Genomic DNA, 9,122 nt, shown 5'->3' on the forward strand with positions numbered 1-9,122 from the left:
GATTTGGAGTGGGACCAGTCAAGAGTATTTTTTAAAACTTTCCTTGTGTTTCTAACAGAAGACTAGAGTGGAGAACCACTGGTTCAGATATTTCCCAAATGTGGACAGTGAATCACCCAGAGAGTTTATTAAAATGCAAATTCTTATACATAGGCCACTGTTGCCTTCATTCTGAATCTCCAGAAATGGAGCCAAATCCATTTATCAAGTGCCCTAGTAATTATTATAACCCAAACGTCTGAGAAGCTCTGATCTAACTCTCATTTTACAGGTGAGAAGACCGGAGCTTGCAGAAGTTAGTTCATGCAAGGTCACTCAGCTGGGGAATGGCAGAGCCAGAAGCAGATTAGACGTTCCATCTCCTGCAATTTAATCGAATTATTTCAGCAGGATTCTCTGTGCTAATGAAGAACTGTAGGGACCTAAAATCATCTTGTAGCTCTGGCTCAGTTTCAGGTTGTACCTATCTTTCAATTTAGGCATATCCTGACAAATCTAGAAGCCCAGTAGGCTAGGACAAGATTCTTATAGCTACGTTTACATTTTAAAAATGCATTTCAGGAGCCCATAACCTGGTCAGGGATAACAGGCAACATCAGAGTTGATGGGTTACCGTGGGTGCTGCACTACATCTGGTGCTACGAGGCTCTTCTGGTCCCACCCCCTCGGATTTAGATCTGAGTCTCTAATGGCGATGGTAGTACAAGTTAGCAAACTCAGTGAGATGAAGCCAGCAGAGGAGGGGTCTATTGCCGGGGCACCAGTAGCTTCTGTAGTCCGAGCTGGTGGCTGGTGGCTTAGACTCACTCACCATCAGAAAATAGCAGTCTCTGTGTAGGCATGGGCTGTCAGAGAAGCAGCAGTGGTTGCCTGGGAGTTGGAACAGGGAGCAAACTGTTAGTTTAAGAGATTGTCAATTCTGTTGCTAATATCCATTCAAAATCCATGGGTAGAGAGAGTCCTTAGGAGTTTAGTGTCAGAGCCTGATGGGTGAAGGCCATGAATGGACATCTACAAATAAGTTGTAACACAATTTTAGAAAACCCCAAATTATTGAAAACCCCCCAAATAAAAAGCAAACCCCTCAAGGGGTGATGATCCATGAACATTTAAAAATCTTTCCATAGGGGCAGCTGGGTGGCTCAGTTGTGAGCATCTGACTTTGGCTCAGGTCATGATCTCACGGTTCGTGAGTTCGAGTCCCACATCAGGTGAGCTTGAGCCCTGCTTCTGGTGAGCAGGAGCCCCTCTTTGGGTGAGCCCTGCTTCTCTCTCTCTGCCACTACTGGGATTCTCTCTCTCTGTGCTCCTCACTCATTTGCACCCTCTCTCTCTCAAAAAATAAGTAAAAATAAAATAAAACAAAATAAAAATTGTCCATAAAGATTGAGCTTAAAAGTTTTCTTAAACAGAGGCTTTCTTATGAATTTACGCATGTTTTGTTGTTGTTTATACAAATGACCCAGGCCTGAACGGGAAAGAAAGAGCAAAATGTTGACATGTTATCAATCACCAGGAATTAAAAATCGATCTGAAACAAAGACAGAGCATCACTGAAGATTGAAAAAACAACAACAACAACAAAAAAACTTTTACTGTATATTTATAACACTGTAATTCAATTTAGGCTCAGTATTTCAGAAACATAGCAAGGTTCTAGACTGAGGTACTCTTATATTTTAATTTGTTTCCATAGGGCTAATTATGGCTTAAACCCTTTGCAGTGTTTCTCAAAGTGTGGATCAAGAACCACCTGTTCTGGGGGTGTCTGGGTGGCTCAGTCAACTGAGTGTCTGACTTCTGCTCAGGTCATGATCTCACAATTTGTGAGTTCAGGCCCCACTTTGGGCTCACTGCTATTAGCACACAGCCTTCTCCTTCAGATCCTCTGTCCCCCTCTCTATGCCCCTTCCCCACACTCTCTCTCTTTCTAAAGTAAATAAACATTTAGAAAAATCTTTTAAAAAAGAAAAAAAAGAACCACTGCTCTAGAATCACCTAGGATGATTACTTAAAACACAAGATTCTGGAACCCTAATGAGATCTATCCAATTTCTGGAAGTTCATCTGGGAATCTGCATTTTTAACAGTTAGTAGATGATTTACAGAGACCTCTTACCCAAGGAATATATTCCTCTATAATGTCCTATAGACATTATTGCTTTTCTGGGAAATATTACTTTTCTATTATCACTACTCTGTGAGCTCTTAATATCTATTATTTCCAATGAAAATTTCTGAGAATGGGAGTTTTGGGGAAATTACCTTCTTTTGGAGTTGTTTCCTTAGGGCCAAGGAAATTGTGAAGTCATTGTCAGAGGTCCTCTCTCTTCAGTATCTTTATCTGTCTTGCCAGTTGACCATGCTCTTGGATCCCTGAGCAGGCTGTTGTAAAGAGTTATGACAGCGACTCAGAAACTGTACATATTAAGCATTAAATTCTTTCTCCTGAAATGTGTTCAAAGGAAAGCCACCAACCCAGAGAAGAGAGAAATCTGTGGTATCTGAAATCCCAAGTCCTTCTTTCTGAACTGTCATAAAATTGGCTTAATACTGGGTCACCTGGCTGGCTCAGTCAGTAGAGTACATGACTCTACATCTTGGAGTTGTGAGTTCGGGCCCTATGTTGGGCGTGGAACTTACTTAAAAAAAAAATTGGCCTAATATCAAAATAAATGTATTTTGAATATTTAAAGGATTTAAGAAATTCAGATGTGAGCTGCTGGCAATCATGTAACTTGATGAAACTTGTTTTACTGTGCTATTATCTTTAGTATGCATGGAATTCAATTTTTGAGAGGTAAGTTTTCTAAATATCTCTCTGGTTTTATGTTTAGGCATGTTTGGAAGCTTAATAAATACTTTCAAGTGCAGCCTCAAAATAAAAAAAAAAAAAAAAAACTTCTGATTTGGAAGTCGTTTTAAGCATTATCACCCCAGGAAGAGAAGTTCTGCTGCATAACAATGCCTCGTTCTTCTTTAGACAGTTCCAAAATTAGAAATGAAGCTCAAAGTAAACTAATGGAGGGAAAAATACCTTCATGTAAATTCAAACGTTTTTTCTTTGCTATTTACTCATACCAGTGGGAATTTGGTATGCCACCCCTTTGCTGGAGGGGAAAGGACTAAGGGGGAACTAATAAAGCCTAAAGGCAGAGGCAGCGGAAGAAGGAAGTTCTGAGCTGGAACTCAGAGAGCAGATTACATGTCTATGGGAATAAGCTTCATGGCAGTCACTATTTACCTCTACCAACTCTGCTAAAGTAAATAGTTTTAGTACTCTCTCCAGCAGCATTTTAGTACTCTCTCCAGCAGCATTTTAATGGGAACTTCTAATTTACCCCTCTTTCTAAGAGTGACTCTGCAATAATAGTCCCTTTATTTTCTTTCCTCCATCCTCATTTGGCTCCCACACTGAACCCCTGAGCCTACAGAAGCTTAGGGATACTAAGAGTTTTTAACTGAATGATTTTAACTGAATGATTTCTGGGCTGGGTGTCGCTGTTAGGCTATGTTTGTCTTTCTCAAAGACCCAGTGAAATCTTGCCAGAGGGGAAAACAGATCTTAATTCATTTGTTTGTCTGGGAGAAAAGAAGTCATCAAAAGCTTTTTTTTTTTTAAAAAGTTTCACACTTCACAAAAAAGTAACTAAACGCAGAAAAAACTACTCTGAGTTCTACAAGGGATGGTGTAACCCTGGCACACCCATCCAGAGATGAATCCCCAGACAAGAGTGTAATCATGCTACATTTCTCCAGATTTCAACCCCCAGAGCAGATGTGCTCTGGGATCCCGGTCAAGGGTGAGACCGTTTTCTGGATTCCTCCCCTGAAACCCACACTTCTGCTTTTCTCCAGAGGCGGGGAGAAGGATGAGAAGTATGTGGAATTGGTAGCTGGACATCTGCAGACAAGTGAAGGGATAAAGAACTGATAGTTATGTTTGTCCCATGGCTTTTTCTTCCAAATGTAATTCCTTTTCTTGGTTCACACACACACACACACACACACACACACACAAAATCTTAATATTTCTCTGAAGAGTTTATTTCTTGAAGAATTTGGGAAAAAGAAAAAGATATTGTATGTATCCTTCAAATCTCTTTAAAAGCCAGGAAATGTATAATGAAATAATGCACTGTCGCTTAAGATCCATTTAAAAACACTAGGAAACTTGAGCTGGAGTCAGGGGTCCCTGCCAGATCAAAACTCAAAATCAGACCAGCTGTTACTCCCACTTCTGCTTAAAAACAAGCAAAGATCACTAAAGGAAATTAAAATCACAAAAGATTTCTTATGGAGGTAATAAAGCATCCTAACCACCTAAGGAAAGTAAGTTAAGGCTAAAAGCATATCTCTTTCACCAACAGGGAAGACAGTCATATATAATAAATGAAAAGCTTCTACGTGAATGATTTGGTTTGCTATTCAAGACACAGTTGTGTGATAAGACCAGAGGTGGTATTATTCACAAGTTCAAGTAAAATAAACTGAGACGCATGCATGGAAAGGCCACAAATTTTGGAGCAGGCCGTCTGACTTAGAAGTCATTATTCTTTCCATTACCATGTATTAGATTCATCTTTTTGTTCCAAGATGACAGCCATACTCACCACACAATCCTAAAACACGAAGGAGTGGAGCCCTTAGCAGGCTTCTTCTTGGGTAGGTTGTGAGAATTAATCCAAATCGACAAATGAAAAGTACTGAAAACAATGCCTGCCTGTTGTGTGCCTGTGTATGTGTGTACTAAATTGGATATGTACACTGGTATATGTAAGTATATATGTGTGTATATAATATATATATGCCATGTGTAAAAACATGCATACATATATATTTCAGTACACACACACATACACACATAGCTTGAAAAGGGATAAGTAAATAATAATGAGTATAACCAGGTTAGCTATTTACATAGGACACTTTACCAGACCTCTAATCCTACAGATTTTAAAAAAAGAATTTCTTTATAGAACTTTTTCTTCAGTTTCCTCATCTACCACCACTGGAGAATAGATGTGTTTCTGAAAAGTTTTAAGTTCTTTTTTTTTTTTTGATTTATTAATGTTTATTTATTTTTGAGAGAGAGAGAGTGAGCAAGGGAGGGGCAGAAAGAGAGGGAGACACAGAATCCGAAGCAGACTCTAGGCTCTGAGCTGTCAGCACAGAGCCCAACTTGGGGCCTGAAGCCACCAACCGCGAGATTGTGACCTGAGCCAAAGTAGGACACTTAACCAACTGAGCCACCCAGGCACTCCTGAAAAGTTTTAAGTTCTAATTTAAAGTAAGAAAAACTAAAGTTCCCTTAGGGATGGGATCTGTGAAGTAGAGAGTCAAAATGTCTGTTCTCCCTGCCCCACCAGATTACAAAGTCAGGGGGCATTCAAGCCCACTAGTCTAAGAGATGGCTTCCGGCCTCAACATTCTAGGCCTCATGGCCGACCTGTCAACCAAAATGCATGTGGAAGAGAAAAAGGAGGTGGCCCAGCTTCTCATTCCATTTCCAGTTCATAAAACTTCTGGGCAGGCTAAAATTCTTACACCTGGCGAGGTGTTTTTGCGCCTCCAAGGGAAGACAATGACATTTCCAAGCAAGGCCAAAAGCATATCAATTCAAAAGCCAGGCAAACTGCTTCTTCTCCTAGGAAGAACTTGTTGTAGAAGTGTGTGTGTGTGTGTGTGTGTGTGTGTGTGTGTGTGTGTCTAGGGGGAACTGGCACGTGTCCATCTCTTTGAATCCCCAGATCAGGTGTGGGGGAGTCCTCAATACCCAGTAAATTGACAGTAAAGTCTCCTGTTGGGCTGGTGCTGCTCCCAGAAAAGTCGGTTGCCTGGATGGCTGAGAATCAGCAAGGGCAGGCTTCTATGAAAACTCCAGGAATGTCTCAAATCTTCAGAAATGCTTGAGACATGGAGGTGAGGAGGGATTGAGGTAAGGGGAGACAGAACACACCACGGTAGGAGCCAATAATGATTTCAGAACACGGGACTGGGCAAGGAGAAAAAAGAAAGAAAATCTAAATCAAACCCCCCGCCCCCCGCCCCCCGCCCCCGTCCCCCACCTCCCGGGGCCGGATCCTTGCTCGCGCGTTGGCCCCAAGCTCCGTGAGTCGGCAGTGGTCTGCCCCAGGGGACCGGTCTCTGGCTCTCCGCAAGGTCTTGGCTGTCAAAGGGGTGTGCACGGATAGTGGGTGGAAAGAGAGCGAGAGGTAGGAACCTCCGGATCCACCCGGGTAGGCCGCTCTAGGGCTCGGGTCCTCGGAATCGGGATGGGCGGGGGAGTACTTCCTGGACGGTTACTGGTCACGGCGCCTAAGGGAGAAGCTGCGGGAAGGGAAAACTTAATAGAGGACGGAGAGCAAGCGGTGCATCGCAGTTCAGAGATTGGGGGTGGGAGGTGGGAAATGCAGAACTAGGGCTAGAACACCTGTCCCCCACCCCCACCCCGTCCACCGCGGCGCGGAACTGCGGCGGCAGACGGGTGCTTGGAACTGGCGCGATTGGCGGCCACTGCAAAACTCGAGACTCTGGGCCTCCAAGAGCCGAATAACCTAGAAGTGGGCCCGGGACCTTGGGAACTTTTCTCGGGCGGGTCGGGTTTCGGTCTCCCCTCTGAAACGCCTTGGAACAGGTGCAGGATCTGCGTGTCTTCTGGGGCCCTTCAGTTGCCCAGCCTATGGGCGTAAACTATACCCTGCAAGCAGATCCTGGGAAATACAGGCGTCCCCCCACCTCTCCCCGCCCTTAGCCTACCCCACTGACAAAAGCCAAAAGAGGAGAGGGATTCGGAATCTGCTCAGAGAGCACGCTTGGAGATCGAAGGCCCTAGGCACCGGCATTCTGCCCCCGACTGGGACAGAGCAGATCCTGGAGCAGAAACCGGTCGATTTCCCTTTCCCCGGTGTTTAGAACCTTCGGTCTCAGGGCTGTGACCTCAGGCCACCTGCCTGAACTTCCGCTGACCAATACAGCTGCAAGCCTGCATGACCTTGTGACCTTGTTACCTTTGCAGCTGTGAGCAGACATCTATGCCCCTGGCCTCAGTGACCTCAGCTAGCTGGGCAGATGGGTGAGGCTATGGAATCTTAGAAAGTCTCATCTGAGAAAGTTCAGACGTGGAGAGAGTTAACATACATCAGAAAGCTTGAAAATGCAGCATTAAAATGAAACATTTCTCAGTTTGCCTTGGCTGAAGGCAGACTAGCTCTGAGCACCCTTCCCCTAATAATTCCCGCCAAAAAGATCTCATGGGCAAATTGATCAGCACAGGAGCCCAGCCCTCAAGTATCTGCTGTGAACACACCTACCTGCATTGCCTGGGCCGTAGCTCAGCCAAGATTGAGCATTATTCCTGATAGTGTGACTAAATTAACAATCATACAAAAGAAAACACAAGGGAAATCTACACATATCCTTCAAACTACATGTTTCCAGACTTTACAAAAAGCAGCATCTACTTACCTTTTTCTAGACCTAAGTTCATCTCTGAATCCCCAATAGGTAACAAAGCCAGCTGATGAAGAGGAGATTCTGGACGACTGGAACAGAAACATAGGGGCATTTAAGTTTTGGGGGGGGGGGGTTGTTTTGGAAAGTGAGGCCCCAAGCAACCTGTGTTGTTTGTTGGTGGGCTGGTTTTAAAGATATTTTGCTCGAAAGATCCACTAGCATCTCAGATATGGACAATTTAGTTAGCCTCTCAAGCATTGTGATTTAAGGATCTCCTGAGGCCCATGTTTCATTTGTCTCCAAATACCTTTCTCACTTCTTGCCATTGAATTTGCTTCATGACCATTCTTGGTCTTTTCTCTACACATTCCCCTTTAGATTTAATTGGGACCCGATTAGCCCATTAGCAAAAATAATTCCCCATTGCTAGAAGTAGCTTAACCTGCCTCACTCATTGTGTAGATGAGAAAACCAAGATGCAGCTAAATCAAAGGATGCCAGTAATGATGCAGAGTCATGTTAGTCACGAATAACAGTTAGAACTGAAATTTTGGTCTGTTCTCATTCCACTTTACTGGGGATTAGTGTTTCACATCGTCCAACTGTTGCCTGTGAAAACTGAGAACAGGCCTCAGAGTAATGTGGCATAGAACAGTACTTAGATGATAAGAAAGTCAACCTACTTTTCTGCCAAACAGGGTTCACACTGTGGATACAATTCTTTGCCCTACCCCTGGTCTTTGCTTGATCCCTGCCCTAATCATAACTTTTTCTGTGGTCACCTTAAGATAATGAAGGCTTTGAAATCTTTTTAGAGGGGGAACCATTGAATGCCTTCAGTGAGACAATATGCAATTTTCATTCTTCAGACTTTTTCACAGATGTCCTTCTGACATAGGGGAAGGCTGGCAAGATGTGAAGAAAGAAAAAATAGGAAAGAATACCTCCTGTGATAGATAAACCAGTGTAGTATTTGTTAGGGGAGTGTTTGTGGATTAATGGATTAAATGCATGCTACTGTAAGAACTAAAGGTTCATCATTTATTTGGTTTTGCACCTAATGGTTGCTGAAGAACTTAACTAAGAATTATCCATATATGAAGAGTACAGAGAGACTTTTCATAAGAGGAGGAGCAGAAAGAGGAGGAGAATTCTCAGATTCCTCTGTATGGTAATTCTCCAGGACTGGTCCCCACCCCCCCCCAACTACCACCCCACAAAGGCTGTGCAGTGCAGCTGCTCAAGCCTTTAGAGGGAAAGCTGAGCCCCGCAATACATAGACTATCATGGTCATTTCACCTTGGTTTCTAAAGAAACTCCCCCATTGGGCCTCCTAATAGGTAGTGACAGAATGCTGAAGGACTCTAGAGGACAAGATACTCCTCCATGTAGGCATCACTTAGTAGAATTAAAGTGGCCCTTTCATCTGGCTTCTCTGATCCAGGCCTGAAAATTGTCTCTGGCCACTCGTGAAGATGCTAATTACCCTACTGCTGAAAAGAATGCTGACATCCCACTGACAGGCTAGCTTCATGGCAGACATCTTTGTCTAAATGATTTGTCCTTATATGAAGAAGACCACCACTTTCCAGCTAAAGATTTTCCCAACAGTAATCAAGCTTTGTCTTCTCCCTTTTAGGCTCAGTATCGGCTTAGGGTGAATAAAT

The sequence above is a fragment of the Lynx canadensis genome, chromosome B1 (assembly GCF_007474595.2).
Source record: "Lynx canadensis isolate LIC74 chromosome B1, mLynCan4.pri.v2, whole genome shotgun sequence".
NCBI lineage: Eukaryota > Metazoa > Chordata > Mammalia > Carnivora > Felidae > Lynx > Lynx canadensis.